Consider the following 24,174-nt stretch of genomic DNA (forward strand, 5'->3'; position numbering starts at 1 on the left):
GGGCCTTCCACGCATGCGCTATTCCAAACAAATATACAGTACATCCCTAAATAGAATGAAATAGAGCCAGGGTGGGTGTGGGCAGGCCCACCCACGATTGGGTGAACTGGTCCAAATCAGCTGAATACTACCACTACCACAGATACCTACCATCTTGGTCTTTTAATTCCCCTCCCGCAACATTTTTTATACTTATACTTTTTAAATTTTTTTATACTTAAGAGAATACCTGAACAAAAAAGCAGCATTTGCATGCCTTCTTGGAATGTAATAAAGATGTGTGTTGGTTGGTTGAAGAAACATTTTGCCATAACCCATAAAATCGAAGGATATATTTTTTCTGTCTCCCCTTTGGGGATAATTGGTGGCAACCTTTATCTCTAGATCAAGAACTTTTGGAGCAGGCAATCAGGGTGATAACTCCTGATGCAAATCTCTTTATAAAGGTCACTTTAAGTTTAAAGCACCCATTAGGTGGCAAATGTGGCTTCTCCGCACTGATTCATTAACACCCTGACTGTAGCGCTTTCATACTGTTAGCACTTTTCTGTGGTGGTTGAGCAGGAGAAGACATTGCTTTCAACTTTCACTATTTTTATCTACTTACCAAGAAGCTCTGCAGAAATTGACTAACCCTCAACTTTAATGATTATTTTTTACCTTTTTAAAGGAGTAAGAATAAAGCACTAGGGAAACAGGAGTTTCAATCTATATTATATTATATTGTATTGTATTGTATTGTATTGTATTATATTATATTATATTATATTATATTATATTATATTATATTATATTATATTATATTATATTATATTATATTATATTATATTATATATTATATTATATTATATTATATTATATATTGTATTATATTATATTATATTATATTATATCATATTATATTATATTATATTATATTATATTATATTATATTATATTATATTTAGTATAGTATATTATATTATATTATATTTAGTATAGTATAGTATAGTATAGTATAGTATAGTATAGTATAGTATAGTATTATACTATACTATACTGTACTGTACTGTACTGTACTGTACTATACTATACTATACTATACTATACTTAATATAATATACTATACTATAATTAATATACTATACTATACCATACTATACTATAATTACTATGCTATGCTATGCTATGCTATACTATACTATACTATAATTAATATACTATACTATACTATACTTAATATACTATACTATATTATACTATACTATACTATACTTAATATAATATACTATACTATAATTAATATACTATACTATACTATAATTACTATATTATACTATACTATACTTAATATAATATACTATACTATAATTAATATACTATACTATACTATAATTACTATACTATACTATACTATACTATACTTAATATAATATAATATAATATACTATACTATACTATACTATACTATACTTAATATACTATACTATACTATAATTACTATACTATACTATACTATATTATAATTACTATAGTATACTATGCTATGCTATGCTATGCTATACTATAATTAATATACTATACTATACTATACTTAATATACTATACTATATTATAATTAATATACTATACTATACTATAATTACTATACTATACTATACTATACTATACTATACTATACTATACTATACTATACCATACCATACCATACCATACCATACCATACCATAACATAACATAACATAACATAACATAACATAACATAATATAATATAATATCACATTTTAGTACAACACAATACTATACAACACAATACAATACAATACTGTTGCTATGCTATGCTATGCCATACCATACAATATAATATAGAGACCCAGTTTGGTCTAGAGCAGGGGTTTCAAACTGAAGACCCACAGGGGGTCAGATCAGGCCAATGGGGTGCTTAGATCTGGTCCATGGGCCCGCCCTGGAAACAGTGGAGGATCGGCCTGCGGTGCCTCTGCCAGCAAAAATGGAACTCAGGAGTCTTGTGTGTGATCCTCCCAGGCCCCATTTTTGACCTGGACGGCTTCATATAATCCTCTGACAGAGGGCTAGCAAAACAAAATAAAAGCAAAACAAAACAAAAGGAGAAATGTTTCTCCTTTTGCATTTGAGCATCCAAGAAGGGAGAGGAAAGGAGAAAGGGAAAGAGGAAAGACAAAGAAAATGAAGGAAAAAGGGGAAGGAAGAAGAAAGGAGAATGAAGATAGAAGGAAAAAGAAGAAAAGGAAGGAAGGGAGGGAGGGAGAGGGGAGGGAGGGAGGATATAAGGAAGGAAGGAAGGAAGGAAGGAAGGAAGGAAGGAAGGAAGGAAGGAAGGAAGGAAGGAAGGGAAGGGAAGGGAAGCCTTGCCTTAGCACTTGGCCACCAGCAGATGGCAAGGCTCCTCTGGAGGTCAAGGATTTGGTGCTCTCCCTGGTCTTGTCTTCCTCCGCTGAAGACTATGCGTCCCCTCAGCCCTGCCAAGGCCACCACAGGTGCCCCTGACATGAGTGATGTTGAGCTGGACACACCCACACCAGTCCCCCTAAGGTCAAACACAAACCTGATGCGGCCCTCAATGAAATCGTGTTTGACACCCCTGATCTAGATGTTAAGATCCAAGGTTAGAAACTGGGAGACTGTGAGTTCTAGTCCACCTTAGACATAAAAGCCAGTTGAGTGACTTTGGACCAATCACCAGTTGTCTGTAAGTTCTAGTCCTACCTTTGACATGCAAGCTGGTTGGGTGATTTCAGGCCAGTCACTCTCTCTCTGTTCACTCCACCTTATAGGGTTATTGTGATGAAATAGGAAGAGGATGGAGAATCAGGCATGTTCACCGCCTTGAGTTATTTGTAAAAATAATAAAGGAGGAATATAAACAAATGAATAACTATTGGTTATGTTTCTAATAACTCAGATAACTCAGATTTCAATATCACACACACATTTTGATTCAAGGGCTGAATTTAGAAATATGAAAAGAGCTTGATTTTCTTCTCAATGGTTTTTGTTTTTTTTCTGAATTTTTGTGGAAGAGAAATAAAAATGTCAGCTGCTTAATTTTTGCGGAAGAGAAATAAAAATGTAAGCTGCTTAATTTTTTGTTCTTTGTTAAAAGGAGGTGAAATTTGCCACCTAAATCTTTGTGATAGGAACTGTGCTATACTTTACAGAAACCATGACAAGGGTTTTAAACTTTGTTTTATGAAAAATAGCATTTTCATTTTGGTACAAAATATGCTACCAATTGCAAAGTTAGAAAAAATGGAGAGAGATGGCTTCCATTCTTTAAAAATGATTTTGTGCAATTCATTTCAGCCATAAATTACTGCAGGCACCTTGTAACAGAAGGAAAAACCATCCACATCATTTCATTTGGCTGAGAATATTACTGAATCAAATGCAGACAATCTCCATTGGGGGAAAAAATGTTGGCCAATGAAGCAACAATGATGCTGGGAAGAAATGGAAATTTAATTGATTTGAAAGCATTGAACTTTTCCTATCCAAACTTTGACTTCAAATTGAGGGTAATGCAAGTGGAATTTATAGCAGAAATGCCCATGAAATGTGACATGTTAGAGTCATAACATTCTTGTATGATTCTCAAACTATCAGACCTCCAGAAAGTGATAGAAAAGTTTTTAAAGAAGATATCATATAGGTATTCCAAGTGCTGGGAGTTTTACTTTATGAAAGTCTAATTCAAGAATATTGCTTGGGACATTACTTGTATTTATCTGATAAATAAGCAAATCATATGTTGAATGACATAGTTGACATAGATACATTGATACTTTGGTACTCATTGTTAATTAGTTCCGGGAGGCATGATGAGTAACAAAAATGCTGAGTTCCAAACAATTTTTTCCCGATACGAAATAATGTACTGAGTCACAAAGCAGCCCGAGACCAAAAAGTTATGCACTGAGTACCAAACAAACAATGAGTACCGAAAGAAAGTTTTCACATCAAAATGCATTGAGTACCAAACTTGATGACTTTCAAAGCAGTTGAGTACCAATTGTAATCTCCATGAATAAGGGAACATAGTTATTCAATGGAATGAAAGAGTATTTTATACGCTGGTTTCATCCATTAACATAAAAGAAATAATAATTCCATTCTCACAGGCAAGCATCAAAATCGTATAGAAAGAAAGATTCCACCAGTAGTCAGCACTCAGATCAGTATAGTTTAGCTCCGGTCAACTTTAGACCAACAAACAAGTAAACAATACCCCAATCAAGGAACTGCCAAAGAGCCATCAGCAAACAGCCCAACCAAAGAATCTCTAAGAATATCCCCACCATCACAGAAAGGCAAGACACCAGAATATAAACTGACAGCGAAGAGCACACCTTAATAGCACTGATGACACTACCTAGTTTGAGTAATGAAATGTCTGGAAGAAAACAAGCAAGGTCAAAGAGCACCAAGGACCCTTCATTTCAACCCTGAGCTACAAATATTCTCCTTTATTGCGTAGTAAAGCTATGGCAAATCTAGACAGCATATTAAAAAGCAGAGATATCACCCTGACAACAAAAGTGGGTATAGTCAAGGCTATGGTTTTCCCAGTTGCAATGTATAGCTGTGAAAGTTGAACCATAAGGAAGACTGAGCGCCAAAGAATTGTGGAGGAGGAATATTGTCCATGGGGTTGTGATTGGTCGGACATGACTTCACAACTAACAACACTGTGTTGTATCTGTTCTCAAAAACTGCAGACGTACTCAGTTTTAACTTTTTGGCCAAAGATTTCAAGGTTGGTGCCAGTCAGAATATTCTCTGGAGAGAGAATACTCTATAATATAGGAACTATTACTGAGGCTCTTTGCCTCCAGGCCTCTCCTCAGTAAAAGAACAATATTGAAAAGCTGGCTCTGTCTGGAAAAGATGGTACCTAGCTAATGCTTCAAAGGTCAAAACACACATTTTGAATGAACCGATTTATTTATTTATTTGTTTGTTTGTTTATTTATTTATTTACTTATTCACAATAATCAAATCAAAGTTTTCAGGTGGCTTACAATAAACCACACTAAAAATACAATTTGAGTTCAAAGTGTAGACCGGAGTGTCCAACCTTGGCACCTTTAAGACTTGTGGACTTCAATTCCCAGAATCCCCCAGCTGGCCATGCTGGGTTCTGGGGATTCTGGGAGTTGAAGTGCATAAGTCTTAAAGGTGCTAAGGTTGGATAGCCCCTGATATAGACAATCAAAATAGAAAAAAAACCAAAACAAAACAAAAGGAAGACATCCTACCAAGCAGATTAAGCCAAATTAAAAACAATCGTACTTGATTGTATGAATGTTGTACCATGCGAAGCTGTGTAATTTCTAGGCATGATAATATCACTTTGAACCTGCAAAGATTTGGATTTTAATAAAACAAAAGACATTTGTGTTCTTAGGGATTAATTGAAAGATGAAATATTGTGGATTTAAAACTCCAGGAAATCTATATTTCCAGGGAAGTTTGATAATGTTCTTCAAAATGTGAAGATTGCAACAAGCTCCGTTCTTTTGATGTACCTTTTAAAACAGGGAAATGAACATCCCCCCTCCCTCTCCCTCTCCTTTTCCTTCTCCTTTTCCTTCTCCTTCTCCTTCTCCTTTTCGTTCTCGTTCTCCTTCATCATCATCATCTTCTTCTTCTTCTTCTTCTTCTTCTTCTTCTTCTTCTTCTTCTTCTTCTTCTTCTTCTTCTTCTTCTTCTTCTTCTTCTTCTTCTTCTTCTTCTTCTTCTTTCTCTCTCTCTCTCTCTCTCTCTCTCTCTCTCTCTCTCTCTCTCTCTCTCTCTCTCTCTCTTTGTGTGTACGCACATTCTATGATTGCTAAATACAGCTTTCATTGTGGAGTCCTTGATGCTTTCCGAGTTTGGTAGCTTTCTTGCAGATCTTACAAAAGCATCTTTGGGACAACCATGACCTGGGTGACTGAAAATCTCTACAGACTTTGAGCTACACAATTTGGGATGAACACCCTTGGAATGGTGTGGGAGTCAAATCACCAGCTGTCTGCAAGGAATATAAATCCTTCCATTCCCCATCATCCTGTCAGAGTTGAAGAAGCTTCTTGGATGGGAAGTGAAACATCTTCAAAGAAAAAAAAAACAAGAAAAGTCTAGTCGCCTCCTGAAAAAAAAGCACCTTTAGGGCAACCATGACCTGGATGACTGAGAATCTCTACAGCCTTCCTTGCAGATGTTTCACTACTCAACTAAGTAATACCACCAATACTACAAGGGAACAGGTTTTGCTCTCTTTATACACTAGTGGCTTGCCCTATTAGCAATGGTGTGGCCCCACAGTTTAAACCATAAGCTACAAATATTCTAAAGCTTTAACCATTAGTGGCTAAGTGGCTAAGACCCTGAGCTTGTTGACCAGAAAGGCTGGCAGTTTGGCAGTTTGAATCCCTAGCGCCAGATAACGGAGTGAGCTCCCGTTACTCGTCTCAGCTTCTGTCAACCTAACAGTTCGAAAGCATGTAAAAATGCAAGTAGAAAAAGAGGGATCACCTTTGGTGGGAAGGGAACAACAGTCCGTGCGCCTTTGGCGTTTAGTCATGCTGGTCACATGATCACTGAGATGTCTTCAGATAGCGCTAGCTCTTCAGCTTTGAAACTGAGATTAGCACCACCCTCTGGAGTTGGGAACCACTAGCCCATACGTGCGAGGGGGAACCTCGTACGCAACAATTGCTGGAATTTATTTGTATGGCTTTCCAGCTTGTAAAATCTATGTATTTGGGCCTTTGGTTCTTTGGAAATGTTCTCCTGCAATGTTTGCCTTGTCAGATTAATGGGGTGTGCCACAAAGCATTCAGTAAAGTCTCTCATTATGTCTTTATTTTATAAAATGTAAAATTGGGGCTAGATGATGCCTCTGTCAGATGGAGGAATAATTGGTTCAATGACCACATCTAGGGAATACTTATAAATGGTTCTGCAAGAGCTTGGAAAGTCCTACTGAATGCGGTGCCCCAGGGCTCTGTCTTCACTTTGTGCTATTCAACAATTTTATTAATGACCTGGATGAAAGCTTGAGGTGATGATAATTAACTTTGTGGACGATACAGAACGAGAAGGTTGTCTAACACTCAGGAAAAAAGGACGCTTCAGAAGAACTAGGTAGGACAGAACAGTGGATCAAAAGGAGAAGTAATTGGGAGAAAATGTGAAGTCGTGCACTGGAGGAGGAAAAATGAAAAAGAACACATGTAAGATAGGGAGACATGGCTTAGCAGTACAGATAGTCCTTAGCTTATGACCACAACTGGAACCAGAATGTCTGTTGCTTAGCAAGATGATTGTTAAATGAGTGGAGCTTGATTTTATCACTTTTTTGCCATTGTTGTTAAGCAAATCAGTGCAGTTGTTAGGTGAATCATGTAGTTATTAAGTAAGTCTGCTCCCCCCCCCGACTTTGCTTGTTGGAAGCAACTGCAAATGAAGATCGTATGACCCTGGGACACCGCAACCATTATAAATATACAGGTTTCTGGGTGTGCAGCTAAAAAGTAGGCTCAACAGCAAGACACTGGTGAAATGGACACAACAGCGCCTGCATTTTATGCTTCGCATGAGAAAAGTTCATCTTCCTTCCCCTGTCCTTACCACTTTCTATAGAGGGATGATTGAGAGCATCCTGTCATATGGCATTACAGTCTGGTTTGGAAGCATTACTCCTTTGGACAGAAAGGCGGTGCAGAGAGTGGTGAGGACAGCAGAGAAGATTATTGGCAGCTCACTTCCGTCTATCCAGGACATGGCATTTAAGAGATCCTTGAGCAGAGTCCGCAGGATTGTCTGGGATGCAACACATCCTCTTCATGGCCTGTTTTCCTTGTTACCTTTTGGGAGGAGGCTTTGTAATATCTGAAGCAGACCATCCAGATTCAGTCGCATATAGTATCAGTCTTGTGAACTCTCAAGATTCCTCTTTCCGACATGTATTAAAGATGGACAGTGATATTACACACACACACACACACACACACACACACACACACACACGTATGTATATGTATGTATGTATGCATGTATGGGGATGAGGTGCACACACACATGTATAGTATGTATGTATATGTACAATATATGTATATGCATATAGCATGTGTATATGTGTGTTATGTACTTTTGAGAACAGGCAACAGAATTTCATTTTTAATATGTGCCAGTGTAAAAGTGACAATAAAAGTTATCTCTATCTCTTTATCTATCATCCATCCATCCATCCATCCATCCATCCATCCATCCATCCATCCATCTATCTATCTATCTACCTATCTATCTGATGTACTTTTGAGAGCAGGCAACAGAATTTCATTTTTAATATGTGCCAGTGTAAAAATGACAATAAAGGTTATCTGTCTGTCTGTCTGTCTGTCTGTCTGTCTGACTGTCTGTCTGTCTGTCTGTCTGTCTGTCTATCTATCTATCTATCTATCTATCTATCTATCTATCTATCTATCTATCTATCATCTATCATCTATCATCTATCTATCTATCTATCTATCTATCTATCTATCTATCTATCTATCTATCTATCTATCTATCTATCTATCTATCTGATGTACTTTTGAGAGCAGGCAACAGAATTTCATTTTTAATATGTGCCAGTGTAAAAATGACAATAAAGGTTCTCTCTCTCTCTCTCTCTCTCTCTCTCTCTCTCTCTCTCTCTCTCTCTCTCTCATCTATCTATCTATCATCTATCTATCTATCATCTATCTATCATCTATCTATCATCTATCTATCTATCTATCTATCTATCTATCTATCTATCTATCTATCTATCTATCTATCTATCTCTATCTATCATCTATCTATCTATCTATCTATCTATCATCTATCTATCATCTATCTATCTATCTATCTATCTATCTATCTATCTATCTATCTATCTATCATCTATCATCTATCATCATCATCTATCCATCCTCATGCTGGTTGCCAAGAGCCGAAATTTTAATCACATGATGGTGGGGATGCTACAAGAGTTATAATCCAAGGACTGGATATAAATTACTTTTTTCATAGCATTTGTAACTTCAAATGGTCCTTAAATGAATGGTTGTAAGTCAAGGACTATCTGTAGCACACAAGGCAAGCATCTGGGTGTTTCAGCTGTTCACAAGTTGCACATGATGCAACAGGGTGACATAGCAGCTAGAAAGGGAAATACTGTATTGGAATGGATTGAAAGGAAAAGCATAAAGGCTCCATCTCAGTTGAAGTCCACACATTTTAAAGTTGCCAAGCTCAAAAAAAAAAAAAAAACATTCACCAAAAGGCAGGCTCAAACTCATGGATGAAACTCCAGAGAACTCAAGTCAAATATTAATAGGAGTTTCCTGAACTACTCACTAGTGGAAAGACTACTTCATGAAGAGGCTGAAGAGCTGTCTGCCTGAAATGCTTTAGGGTGGTGCTTCTGGACCTTGTCAGCTTGAAAGTATGTGGATTTCAAATCCCAGAATTCCCCAGCCAGCCAACTCCCAGTTCTGGGAGTTGAAATCCACACATCTTAAAGCTAAAAAGATTGAGAAATAGTCCTTTAGGAGTTCCTGCACTGGGGTTGGACAAAATGATTTCTGAGTTCAACTTCAACCCTCATTGTATAATTTTTTTATCTGATCCTGTTTTGTTACTGTAGAAAGTTAGCATCCACCCTTCTTCTAGAAAAATGAAATATAGGAAATATTAAAAAGGCAGAATATTATATTTCCCTAAAGGGAGAAATATGCCCTTGAAGACAGAGAGCAGCTTCCTTAATAGCCCACAGCAGATGTCAGCACTTAAGAGATAAAGATATAGCTCTCTATTCATAAGCAAATACCCTCACCCAAGACCCAAGACAGGACAAAGCCATTAGGCCCTAATAGGAATTGCCCAACACCCTTTCAGAACACAAGACTCTTCACTGCATCATCAAACTTCAACCAAACCTGGGTGCTCAGACAACCTATAGGGCCAGCTGTGACCCCTACATAACCCCTAAAACAGCCAATAGAATACATGTTCTTGCACAGGAACAGGAAGCTCAAGTGCAAAGACAAAGAGAAGGTATAACACACACACACATACACCCAAACTCCATGTGGTCAGTTGCCTAGAACCACACGTGTTTGGTGGTTCTGCTTCATCAATAAATGGAGCCTCTTTCCAATCAGCCTCCAGCCTCCATTTTGTCTCCAGTGCCTTTCTCCTGGCTTGGAACTGAACCAGATGGATATTTATTTATTTATTTATTTATTTATCACTCACTCACTCACTCACTCACTCACTCACTCACTCACTCACTCACTCAACAAGTACAGGGAAACAAGTATGAAAGCATATGAAAAAATGGCACAAATAAATGGATATAAATAAGTAAAACATAGCCATAAATTCATAAAAAGAGCACATATAAATGGGGACAGTAGGACAGGTACGGTGCGCTTATGCACACCCCCTTAGGGACCTCTTAAGAAATGCGTAAGGTCCATGGTAGACAGTTCAAGGTAAAAGATGTGGGGGTTAGAGGAGCTAACAACAGGATCAGGTAGGGTTTTCCACACATTTCCTACTTATTGCTGAAATCATTTTTCCTGCAATCAAGATTAGAGCGGATTTAGTTTGTATCTATTGATAGCCCTTGTGTTATTGCAGTTGAAGTGAAAGTAGTTCATTAACAGATAGAACGTTGTGGCAACTACCATATTTTTCGCCCTATAAGATGCACTTTTTTACTCCAAAAAAGAGGGTGAAAATCTGGGTGCGTCTTATAGGCCGAATGTAACCACCTGGGCAGTGGTGGGTTTGTGCCAGTTGGTCAATGAACCCGGAAGCTCCGCCCCTGTCACTCACTCGCAAGTCCTTGGCGTTTTTTTGCATCGGGGCTTGCTGCAAGAGAGAGGGAGCAAAGACCTTTTCCGGATTGGTGGTGGTGGAGGTGCGGGCCCGTATTCACTAAAGCAAGTCCGGGGAAGTCCTTTGCGCCAGCTGGAAAAGGTCTTCACTCCCCTTCCCCCTTGCAGCATGCCCCGATGCAAATAATGGCGAGATCTCTTCTCAGAAATGTCTTCTCGGGCTGGCCGGATCTCTCTCCAGATCTTGCGGCTTTTTCAGGGTTTTCTTTTTAAAAAACACCTGTCCGAACTATCTTGAAAACCTGCGATGTTGCTTTGGGAGGGGGCAGGCGGCAGCATTTGCCCCTGCTGCCCTCCCTGGGCACCTGCAGCCTTGAAGCCTGCACCTTTAAAACAACCCGTCTTTCCCCTCTGAAAGCAACCTCGCAGGTTTTCAAGATCGTCTGCAGAGGCGTTTTTTAAAAAGAAAACGGTCTTTTTTTGGGGGGGGGGAACGGGCTGTGTATGGAGGAGCTGGCGGTCAGGGCGCCCTGAAGCAACGCCAGCCAGCATGTCCCTTAAGGGCAAGGGCAGCAGCACTGCGCCCACCTCTGCCCTGCCCACTTCTCAGCAACGCGCCCCCGCCTCCTCCTCCTCCTCAGCAGGCAGGCCGGGCAGGGGCACGGGCACGGCTCAGGAGGGAGCAGCCAACGGGGGGGGGGGCTCTGGCCAGCCAGCGGCTGGCTCGAACTCCTCTCCTGTTCCTTCTTCTGCGGGGGGCGCTGCCTTGGTTTGACAGCCACCTCGTTTCCAATTGGGGGGTGGGGGGAAAATCCTCTGCATGGATCCCCCCAATTGGAAGGAGGAGGCTCCATCCACGGGGGGAGAGATCCCCCTCACATTCCTCGTCTTCCTGGATGGGTTCCAGATCAGTGAAGCCTCCTCCTTTTTAACCAGGCGATCTCTGTCTGTCTGTGACTCTGCCAGAGAAAACGTAGAAGGCGCGGTCACGCGCCCACCCGCCTGCCTGTCTTATCTTACACAAGTTTGCCGAAGCGGCTTCTCTCTCCTCCTCCTGCCAGCCGAAGGAAAAGCCCTGGGGAGGCGGGCTCCGCGCGCTGCTCTGCCGGGCTGCCGATCCTCTGCTGACCCCTAAAGAAGAAGGATCGGCTGCGGGAGTCCGGCAGAGCAGCGCGCAGACTGGGACCGAAAAGGCACCCTTTTGGCCAAGAAGGGATCAGCTGTGGGATGTGGAACAGCGGGGTCTTTTCAAGTGCGTAAGCTGAGCAGAAGGAACATCCATTCCTCAAACCTGGACAGCGCTACTCCCACCTCCCCATTGTCCGAGTTGCAGCAAGTGAAGTGCCACGGGCGGCAGGGAAAACAAGGCTTCTTTGCCAGCCTCCCAGCTGGCAAAACAGAAATTTTTGCCAACTGGAAGGTATGTGTGTGTGAGGGGGGGGGGGAGTGAGAAAGAAAGAGTAAGAGAGAAAGGAAGGAAGGGAGGGAGAGGGACAAAGATAGAAAGCGAAAGAAAGAACATTGGAGAGAGAGACACAAGAAGGATGGAGGGAAGGAAGGGAGGGAGGGAGGAAATAAGTGGGGGAGAGAGACAAGAAAGAAAAGGAAGGAAGGAAGGAAGAAAGAGGAAGAGAAAGGAAAGAAAGAAAGAAAGAGGGAGAGAGAGGCACAAGAGGGATTGAAGAAAGAAAGTGAGGGAGAGAGACAGAAGAAAGAAGGAAGGAAGGAAGAAAGGAAGAGAAAGGAAGGAAAGAAAGAAAGAGGGAGAGAGTGACACAAGAAAGGAAGGAAGGAAAGGAAAGGAAGGAAGGAAAGAAAGAGGGAGAGAGAGACAAAAGAAAGAAAGGAAGAAGGAAGGAAGGAAGAAAGAAAAAAAGAAAGAAAGAAAGAAAAAGGAAGAGAACTTATGATCACAATTGAGCCCAAAATTTTGGTTCAGAATCTTTTTTTTTCTAGATTTTCCTCCTTTAAAATTGGATGCGTCTTATATTCCGGAGCGTCTTATAGGGCGAAAAATACGGTATCTTGTGCGGTAAGCTCAGGTCAGAATGTCAACAGTATAGTTCAAGGTTATCCAGACCTAAAATTTCAAGCCTGGCAGTATAATGTTCTTCCAACATTACAAAATACACATGGCTTTTGAATGCCATTTTTGTTCATTTTCCATGGCTGTCTCCAAGTATAGCCTCGTTCGGTCCATTTATTCCAGGGGTGTCCAAACTTCCCAAGTTTGGACACCCCTGATTTATTCAGAATATTGAGGATCCCAAAATAAAGTTAAGCATGATAGACACGATGCTATGAAATGGCTATACGGTGTGAACAGGCTTCATTTGTATAGATGGGTGCAGTAGGAATTTTCCATTCTTTCTTAACAAATACCTTCTCAGGGAAGAACATTACAATTGCTAAAGGGTTTTTAAAGATGTGATAGTATATCCTGCAAGATAGTATATTAGTAGCATGGTAGTACTAGATAATGTATTCTACAAAATTGTCTGCCAGCAAAGAACCAAGCCACAGTTCAGAGTTACAAATATTCTCTTCTGTCCAAAATATATTCTACGTTGTAACCCAACATGAATCATCATTCCAGTGTCCAAAGAGAAAGTAGCAAACAAACCCTGATTACCTTTATGTATTTGACACCTTTCTGACATTGTCCAAGCTTGACAGCTAATATTCTGTAACAGTTTTGTTCCTTATGCCACCCGTCTTGCAAATCACAGGATTCTTTCTTTTTGCCACTTGAACTAGACTGTGATGTTTCTTTGCATTGTGTGTGTCTGTGTGTCTCTTTATGTGGTTATATGCATAATGGTTATCTTTTGAGAGCTTGAATGTAATGAAATTTCATTTTAATGTACACTGATTAGTGAACATTTAAAATGGAAGTTTTAAAGAAGAGATTGGACAACCATTTGTGTGAAATAGTATAGGGTTTCCTCTTGCCTTAGCATGGGGTTGGACTAGAAGACCTCCAGGGTCCCTTCCAACTCTTATTCTATTCTATTCTATTCTATTCTGTTCTGTTCTGTTCTGTTCTGTTCTGTTCTGTTCTGTTCTGCTCTTGTCTTCTCTGCTCTGCTCTGCTCTGCTCTCTTCTCTTCGCCTAACTAATACTGGGATGGCAAATACCAGGAAATATTTTGAGGAGTGGGAGGCAGGATCATATCACTAGAGGAAATAAGATACTTCAGCTAATTTTCCTCTCCTGTTTTTTTTTAAACATTAAACCTGGATTAAACCTAGGTTTAATTAGAAACTAAGTGAAACTTCCAAGTCAACTCCACTTTTGATGACTTTACAAACAGCAAAGGTCTAGAAGCAAAATAGTCTGATCTATTTTTACTAGGTGTTAGCTGAACTCATACAAACTGTAGCTAAGTAAGCAGAACATGTTTGCAATATGTCAGCAAGCATAATTTTGAAGGTCTGCAAAGGAACATACTTGCTATTAAGAGAAATAAATTGGAAACACGGGCATTTTGTTCCCCTCACAGATTAGATACCTTTATTTTTGTCTACCTCAAATGCTAACAACAGAAATTGCTCTTTTCCATAAAAAATCATTCAGTTTTGAATGTTTTACCAAGGGAATATAATGTTTATGGGCATTGCAGAAGCCGAATTGGACCCGATGCATTTGCTTCTCATTAAAAGGAGAAAAAATAAACTCCAGCATATTATATTTTTGTCCTCAGGTGTTTTTTCTCTCTCCTTTTGCTATTAACATGCTGCTATTGGTAGAAAAATGTGCTTGCATTAATGCACCCGCTTGCAAAATGTGCCATTAACAATCATCTCTGACTTCACCCTTCTTCTCAGGATAACGCACTGCACTTTCAATTATCGCACTGGACTGTTGTGGTTCACTGGATGGAAATAGATATTAAAATGGACAAAAAAAAGCCATCATTAAGCAATGGATGAAGGCCAAGGGTGAGTCTCGTCTTTGGAGATGGAAGTTTTAGTCAGCCTAATTTCTATTCTATCTCAGATAGCCATTATAGAGGGCAATTCTTCAACTGAAAAGATGCAAAACAGACAGGAATAGCTTTGAAGAATCCCTTTCTTTGAAGAGCTGTCTGACCGAAGAGCAAACTTTCATTTACGCTCCTCTGTTTGAAGATGCCAAATGATAGCTAGATAATTTGAATAACTATCAAAAGGCACAGTTTTATCTGAAAGTTGGTTATCCAGTCAGCCTACTTTGAAGACCAAAGACATAAGAAAGAAGAGTGCACCCATAAACATTGAACATCTGGACAGTTGTGTTGCCCTGCTCACTCTCTCTATCACACACACAGACATAACTGTGTTGTAGTTTATTAATGTTGTTGTTGTTAGTTGCAAAGTCATGTCTGACACATCGTGACACCAAGGACAAAGTTCCTCCAGGACTTCCATTCCTCTACCATCCTCTGGAGTCCATTTAAGCTCACATCGACGGCTTTGGTGACTCCATCCAGCCACCTCATTCTTTGTTGTCCCCTTCTTCTTTTGTCCTCAATCTTTCCTAGCATCAGGCTCTTCTCCAGTTTATTAATATTCCCCAGCAATTTCCTTCACCAAGGCTCAGAACTATCCCAATTAAGTCCAACCGCATGCAGACCAAGATTAGTCCACAAAGCAATTGAAAGTTACACAAACAAAATGATTCTATCAGACATACACAAGAGAGCTCATGAGACAAAGAAAAGTCCAGAGTCTACAAGGCATGAATCAATTACAAACATGGTGTCAATCCAGAATAGGGGTTTCAAACTCAAAGCTTGTGGGTGAGATCTGGCCCACAGGGTGCTTAGTTGTAGCCCATGTGGCCACCCTGAAACAGCAAAGGACTGATCTGTGGTGCCTCTGCTGTGAAAATGGAACGTGGGGCCTCCCAGGCTCCATTTTCAGCTGTGACAACCTCCTGCAGCTTTCTATCAATGAAAACGGAGCCAGTAACATTGAGCTGGCCATGGCATGCCCACCCTGGCCACTCCCCCCACTGGCCTCCCAAGGTCAAACACAACCCTGATGTGTCCCTCAGTAAAATTGAGTTTGATACCTTTGATCCAGAGTGAAGCAGGAAACATGAGAAGTAAAAACATACAGTTAGAAAACAAACATATTGTTCTCACAGCAGCATCTGTCTGCTGTGATAAATAGCCAGATTTCCAATGCAGCCCAACAAGATGGTCTTGATTAGTCTGGCTGACCTCTGCTGTTCCTGCCTTTTCTCTGCCCTGCGTATTCTTGGATCAGGAACATAAGGCAGTTCCTCCTCCTCTTTGCTGTCTGTCTCCCAGTGCATGCTTTCCCCAGCTGAAGCCAAATCTCTTTGGATGGCTGTTCAGAGCCATCAATCAACAGTTCCTGAGATGATATCTGAGGAGGAATCTGGGGCGTCATCCAAGGGAGATATCATAACATCAGACCAAACTGGAGCATATGTTTTCTAATCTTCACTGAGATGAAAATATTATTTTATTGTTGTCTATGCTAATTATTTGTTATGAGTCTGACACTTCATACTTTTGGTAAAACCAACATCCATTTTCCATTTTTAGAAGTGTTGCCTGAAGCAGAATGATCTACAAAGCCAATAAGGAAATAAATCAGGATGTAACTTCTGAACCATCTGGCCTCCTTGGCCCTCAAAATTGGCAAACTGTCTGATAAATGGCTTCAATTTGAAAATGGTGCAACTTTCATACCAAAGTTGTCAATTTAGTGTATTTAGTGATACTTTTCTGGAAAGAAAATCAGGAATTCATGATTCAGTAGTCAGGAATATATACCTAGACAATGAATGGCAGAACTTAGCTGACCTTGGCTGATTTCAAAAAAAGGAGAACAGACACAGACAAAACATGGACATAAGAATTCAGATAGACAAACTTGGCATAAGAATTTCCTGACTATGATAATTAATTAAAGAACTGAATGGATGATTTTCAAGCAAGAGGATTCCTGACAGAGTATCTCCAAGGTCCTTCCCAAACAAGTGATTCTCTGATTCGTACTTGGATGAGATACAGGAAATCTTAGGGCTATACACCAGACCAATGTCTATCAACTGTGGCAACTTAAACTTTCCCCAGACAAGACTGGCTGGGGAATTCTGGAAGTTGAAATCCACACATCTTTCAAGTTACCAAGGTTGAGAAATATTACACTAGACTAAAAAGTCCAAAGAAATGACCCTTAAGAGGACACTAGACAACCAGTTTCCTATTTGGATTAAGAAAACAATACAGACGTGTCTACAAAATCACCAGGGATTAAGCTTGATTTGAAAAGCTTTGCCTTGATATACCATTTGGGATTTAGATGTAGCAAAGAAAACAAAATCATTTGAATGACCTAAGCCAGTGATGGCAAACATTTTTGTTGTCGTGTGCCCAAAGTATGCGCGTGCGTGACAGCATGCCCACATCCATAATGCAATGTGTGTGTGACACCTGTATGTGCCCCACCCCCCCACATGTGTGTGTGACACCTGTATGCGCCTCACCCCCATGCATGCACGCATGACCCCATGCTTGCATGCATGCATGACCCCTGCATGCACATGTAACCCCACCCACTCTCCCACCTCCCTGCGCATGCAACCTCCCTCACCCATTTTTGGCTTTCAGGTTGATGCAGGAGGCTTTCCAGGACCAAAACGGGACATGGAGGTGCTGCGCGAGCCCCCAAAATGCAATGTGGCCACCCCCTGCACATGCCTCTCACCTCCATGCATGGGGGTGCGCATCCCTTGCATGCACCTTGCCCCTCTGGCATGCATGGCAGAGACCCGAAGACAGACCAGCTGGCCAGTGGGAGGCGTGCATGCATGCGGGGTGGAGGTGGGCTGCGGCGATGGCTGGCATGCCCGCAGAGAGGGCTTTGTGTGCCACCTTCATCCAGTCTATATCTGGAACACACATTAAATGCAAAAGTGTTCTCTACGTGGTGATTATTCTGGACAGGGATCTTCATAATGTCATGTCCCCACTAACTGCAGTTTTAATAAGAGATAATATGTCTAAACAGCAAAGCCATTTACCCTTGCATAAGACTGCAGTTTACGACAAGAAGTATAATAGCATCTTTGAGCATTTTAATTAAAAATTAATTGGGATATTTTAAAGAACAAACTCGGGGTGGGGGAGAGGAGGATGTCATTGTACAATGGCTTGTTTACAAAATTAGCCTGGCTTTTCTCTCTCCCTCCCCCACCCCTCCCCCAAGTGTTTCAATCAATTCCATGTCTATTACATATAATTATGGAAGATGCTCCCTCCAAATTATAATGTAGCATTCAAAGAACAATTGGGGGGAAAAAATCTGCAATTTTTACTGCGGGATGAGTGTAGCTATTAAAATGCAAATAGGTTGTAAAGGGAATGCTGGCGATGAGGAAAAGATTTTTAGCAGTTAATCTTGCCCTGACAATAATTTTCGGTTAACTGCTATTTATTATCTTCGGTGTCCAAGCACTTTCATGAAACATGGAGACAGAATTGCTCCAGAATTATTGGAGAGCAACCAATAATTGGGAGGGGGACTCAAGAGGGAAATTAGCCTGGACTCACTATGTAAACACAAGAAGGCAAAGTCTGACACACACACACACACACACACACCAGGGGTGGGTTCCTGCCAGTTCTAACCTCTTCTATAGAAGAGTTTCCACAAATGTACAGTGCCGTTTAGAACCGGTTCCAGCTCCCTCCCCCCGCCCGTTCACACATCATCAAGATGAAGAGCGAGAGGAGGAATTCTGGGAGTTGAAGTCCACAAGTCCTAAAGCTGTCAAGTTTGAACACCCCTGGGTTTTGTTTTCTAAAGAGTTAGGGGTGCAAGTGTCTTGTAACTTGACAGCTTTAAGACTTACGTGCTTCAAATGCCAGAGTTTCTATGCCAACATTTTGATTGCTAAGCAAGAGCGTTGTTAAGTGAGTTTCACCACATTTTACAAGTTGGCCACGCCCACCCAGTCACATGGCCAGCAAGCCACACCCGCCCGGTCACATGGCAGCAAGCCACTCCCATAAAAGGCCACACCTACAGAAGAGGTTCTAAAAATTTTGAAACCCACCACTCACACACACACACACACACACACACACACACACAAATTGCTTTTGAGCCTTATCTGGAGTTTCCCAGTAGAAAGCTGCCATTTGGGGAAATTCCTGTATTATAGGCAGAGGACAATGAAGTAGCTTCTTTGAACTCTACGCATGTAGGTCTGGCGGTTGGCACCCAACAAGAATAGATAACATTGGTGCAATGGAAATCTTCTCAAGAATGCTTCACTTCATCAGTTATGGAACTAAAGCATCTTTTCTAAACAATACATGCCCTGTTTGTCATCAGCATCATCTCCATTTCCCTTCACTGAGTAAAGGAACTACAACTTCTGCTTATAATGAAGCAATATATTGTACTCGCATCCATAATAGGGAAACATTTCTCTTTGAAATATAAAGGCAGAAAATTTCTAAGTGATTTTCAGCTCAACCCTTCCCCAAATGGTTGGCTGGCTAATTTATTTTATGTTCTCTTTACTCCATAACTACCTTTTGGGCTATGACGGTGTAACCAGTCTTGGTTACCTGCTTAGAATTGTGATGTCTACTCTGGTTTGGTTTGTCATCTATAAAGGTTTAGATGGCAACTTGATTTGGTGACTTGAGTTACCCATGTGGTTAAAGAGGTACAAGTAGTGGATAGGAAAATTGCTTATGATCCTTAAATATTTTGTCTATTAAAAAAAAAACCTAACAGAGATATTTCAGGGGTGGATGGCTGCTGGCATTATGGCCAGTTGGTCACACAAAAAAATTTTGTGCACTGCGCTTCGCTCACGCACACACCAGACGCGTGCTCTGGACACATGCACATTTGCATCTAAGAAGGTCTGTGCATGTGCACCATGTTAGAAAAGGAGAAAAAACATACATTTTTGTAATGAAGATTGTTCTGCACATGTGCACAACCAAAAATCAAGATGGTAGTGCCGAGGATAGAACCGGCTCAGGCACGTGTCTGGCTGAGTTACTACCTACTCGGTCGAACCAATCCGAACCAGCAGGAACCCACCTCTGGTGTATTTGAATATGTGTTCTGGGATCGCCATCATGATCACCTCTGGCTATTGTTGACTACAATTTCCCTAATTGCTAGCTATGATGGCTGATGGCAGCTCTTATCTAACATACTGGAGGGAACCTGGACTTTTGTTTTATTTTTATTTTTTTTAAAAGAACCATCACTATCCCAGCTCATAATTAGTTATAACTAACATGACACTTAAGGGAACCTTTACACACATGCATAAGTGGTTCCATAAGAATTGGCTATGGCAGGGGTGTCAAACTCAAGGCCCGGGAGCCAGATTCGGCCCACAGGGAGGCTTAGATCTGGCCCAACGGGGCTGCCCTGGAAACAGCAAAGGACCACCCCGCGGTGCCTCTGCCAGCAAAAATGGAGCTCAGGAGGACTGGATGCGGCCCTCTCAAGCTCCATTTTCAGCTGCGACAAGCCTCTTGCTGCCCTCTGCCAGTGAAAATGGGGGTACCCGCCCCAGAGCTCCGTTTTAACTGGCGAAGGGTGGCAAGAGGCCGTCACAGCTGAAAATAGAACCCTGGAGCACGTGTTTGGTGGCAGAACTCTAGGGCCACCACAGACACCCCCGACACAAGTGATATCAAACTGCCCACCCTGGCCACACCCATCCTGGCCACACCCTTCCCATCCTCAAGATCAAAAACAACCCTGATGCGGCCCTCAATGCAATCGAGTTTGACACTCTTGGGGTATGGTATGAGTCAGATGGTTCAAAAAAAGCATTATTACTTTTAGTGTGTATCTTTACAATGTTGGAATGCTTATTTTATGGTTTGGGTGGGTGGGGAACAGTGGTGGGCTGTGGGCGGTACACCACGGTACAGGATACAATTCCGGTATGTTGCTCTGGAGGGCCCACCCACCCGCCCAAGCTCCTTACCTGTCTTTTAAGGCTTCCGCGCCTCCGCGCATGTGCATGGCATGGCATGTACAGTGCCTGCGCCATGCTCTGCAGAGCAGCTGTAGTGTCGTGGAGGCGCTAAGATGCATGTGGATGCTGCCGGGCACATTCCAACTGTACTGGTTGGAACGGGATCCGGAACCCACCACTGGTGGGGAAACCAACGAAAGCAACTCAGAAATTCACTCAGATGCTTTTGAGGCCCAGATGTGGTCAGACGCTATCTTTGAAGAGGAAGAACAAGGAAACAAACTAAATGGACATCCACTCTGCATTGTTCTAGAGCAGATTGTCAGGGTTCCAAGTAACAGACACAACTCAATCAAAACTCTGAGGCCTGAGGTTTCCTCAAGGCATGCATTTATTAGGCATGTCATATTGGCACAGCTGGTGAAAATCCATCTCTGAAGAACCCAAGGTTCTCCATTCTCTATTCATTCTCTATTCTCCAAAGCACCCGAATGCAGGACAAGAAGCAATAGGTGGAAACACATCAAGGAGAGAAGCAACTTATAACTAAGGAGAATTTTCCTGACAGTTAGAACAATTAATCAGTGGAACAACTTGCCTCCAGAAATTAGGAATGCTCCAATACTGGAAGTCTTTAAGAAGATGTTGGATGCCCATTTGTCTGAAGTGGTGTAGGGTTTTCTGCCTAAGCAGAGGGTTGGACTAGAAGACCTCCAAGGTCCCTTCCAATTCTGTTACTCTACTCTACTCTACTCTACTCTACTCTACTCTACTCTACTCTACTCTACTCTACTCTATTCTATTCTATTCTATTCTATTCTATTCTATTCTATTCTAAGGTTTTCCCCACACAAATCAAAACCCAAAGTTTATAACCCCAGTCCACACGGCCGTCAAATGGTCAAATCGGGTCACAGTCCCAAACTCCAGTTGGCTTCAGTCCAAGCCACCCTAGCACCTGATGGGAATGTACTTGTTTCACAGGAGAAAGATTTTTATTTTGGCTACAAGTCCCCCAGCTATCTCTATGCTCTCTCCTTTTCCTACAGCTCCATCCGGCCTCACTGTGGTAGCCCTGAAGATGCTCCAATATGGCTTCAGGGCTGACACATATATTACACTGTAATGTTCCTATAGCACACACTCTTTATCTGTATTGCATAGAAGAAGTTGAATCAATCACATGTTCTTTTATAGTATATATTTTATTTGAAAATGGACCAAAATTTTACTTTGCCTCTTCTAGTACCAATCTCTGACCATTGAAATGAATTCTGTGCTGATTTTTTCTTGTAGAAAAGTTATCTACTTTATGTACCATGCAATGCATACAACATGGTGAAATTCTGCTTCTTAGCTTCAAGACTGAAGCAGGAAAGCCACACTGAATAATAAGTCTGAATACTATCTATGTGTGTATGTTTCCCCTCCCTCCACTTTCCTGGTCTTTGGTATATTTCAGTTAAAGGACAGGGGAAAAAATGAAATTGAACATCAACTCTGTATTCACATTTTAATATAAAAAGGTAGGCAGAAATTGCTATCAATTTGGGGAGATGAGGAAATTTGCTGTCACTCTTTCCTAGCTACTACCAATGGGCATGTACAGCTGCTTTCGTAATGAACTTTCAATCCCGATTTTATCCCATTATAACAAGAATAAGTAACAGTCATATTCTCTCTCTCTGGAAGTTCAAGAATTATGGCATGTCACATCTGAATCTTGATTCTGAGTCATCAGCTAGACCTTGTTTGAGTGACATAGTCATTAGCATTCATTGAGAAGCTCATGCCTATAATATACAGTACCATTTTGATGCATTCAACGTGTTTTTCCTAACACTTCAGCTACTTTTTGGACCAAACATATAGCAGCCTGTTCTGCATTGTTCATTCAGAGACACTTAATAGAATAACAGAGGTACCTTGGAGGTCTTCTAGTCCAACCCCCTGCTCAGGCAGGAGATACCTACAGTATACCATGTCAGACAAAGGGTTTTCCAATCTCTTCTTAAAAACTTCCAATATTGGAGCACCCATAATTTCTGTCCCTTAGTTAGTGGAACACTGCTATAATGTCACCCCTGGTCTTTCTTTTCATTAAACTAGATATACCCAATTCCTGCAACCATTCTTTATATGTTTTACCCTCTAGTCTCTCATGGGCAATCCATGGCATGAATGTGAGCATATAACAGTTAGTCCTCAAGTTACAATGGTAATGGAGCCTGCCTATTATGAGAGTTGATGCTGGTATTTAACATATTGTAGAGCATGAACGGAACATGCACGAGCATGCATATGCATTCATTAGTAAAAATTTACATTACTTGGGTAAAACAGACCTTTGGTTGGGTTTACGGCATACTGCCCATATTATGATAAAACTAATTGTACTGATATTTTCTCCCTGCAACATTGGTAGAATAGCAATAGAATTTAGACTTATATGCCACTTCCCAGTCCTTTATAGCCCTCTCTAAGTGGTTTACAGAGTCAGCATATTGCCCTTAACAATCTGCATCCTCATTTTACCCACCTCGGAAGGATGGAAGGCTGAGTCAACCTTGAGCCGGTCAGGATTGAACTGCCAAACTGCAGGCAGCCGTCAGTCAGCAGAAGTAGCCTGCAGTACTGCATTCTAACCACTGCGCCACCACAATACATGAGGTTTAGGAATGGCTAAGGTAGTAACCTAATCTGTACTTTTTCTATATTCATGAAATGAATTATGGGAAAGCCCTTATTAACCAAAGCTATGATGGTAATAGGTCAGTCTCGGTGGACCCATGTGACAAAAACATGGTATATGGAAGATGGTAGCGTGGAAGAAGAAAATAGTAAAAACATGAATGAATGAATGAATGAATGAATGAATGAATGAATGAATGAATGATAAATGAACATTAAAATAAATATGCTGTGAAACTAAGGTGTTTTAAAAATTACCTGACCATCTGAAGGCAGTGTATAGTTTTGCCCTTTTTGAGACTCATTAGATACACAAAGCCATTACAGTTAACTCTGTCTTTTTGAAATCATTGGCCACCTTCTTCCAATCCAGTTACCCTCATTATATAGTCGGCATATAAGTTGAATGAATAATAGTTGAATATAATCTTGTCTGACTCCTTTGTTGATCTTGAATCAGTCTGTTTTACCATAGTCTGTCTCATGGTACCAGTTTCACATGAACTTAATGAGATATTCAGGAATTTCCATTCCCCTAAGCATTCTCTACAGTTTGAACAGTCAACACACTCAGGATTGGACATGTGACTGACCTGCTTTATGAATGTCATGAGCTACCACCATGATGG

This window comes from Natrix helvetica (assembly GCF_964273705.1).
Source record: "Natrix helvetica genome assembly, chromosome: 3".
Lineage (NCBI taxonomy): Eukaryota > Metazoa > Chordata > Lepidosauria > Squamata > Natricidae > Natrix > Natrix helvetica.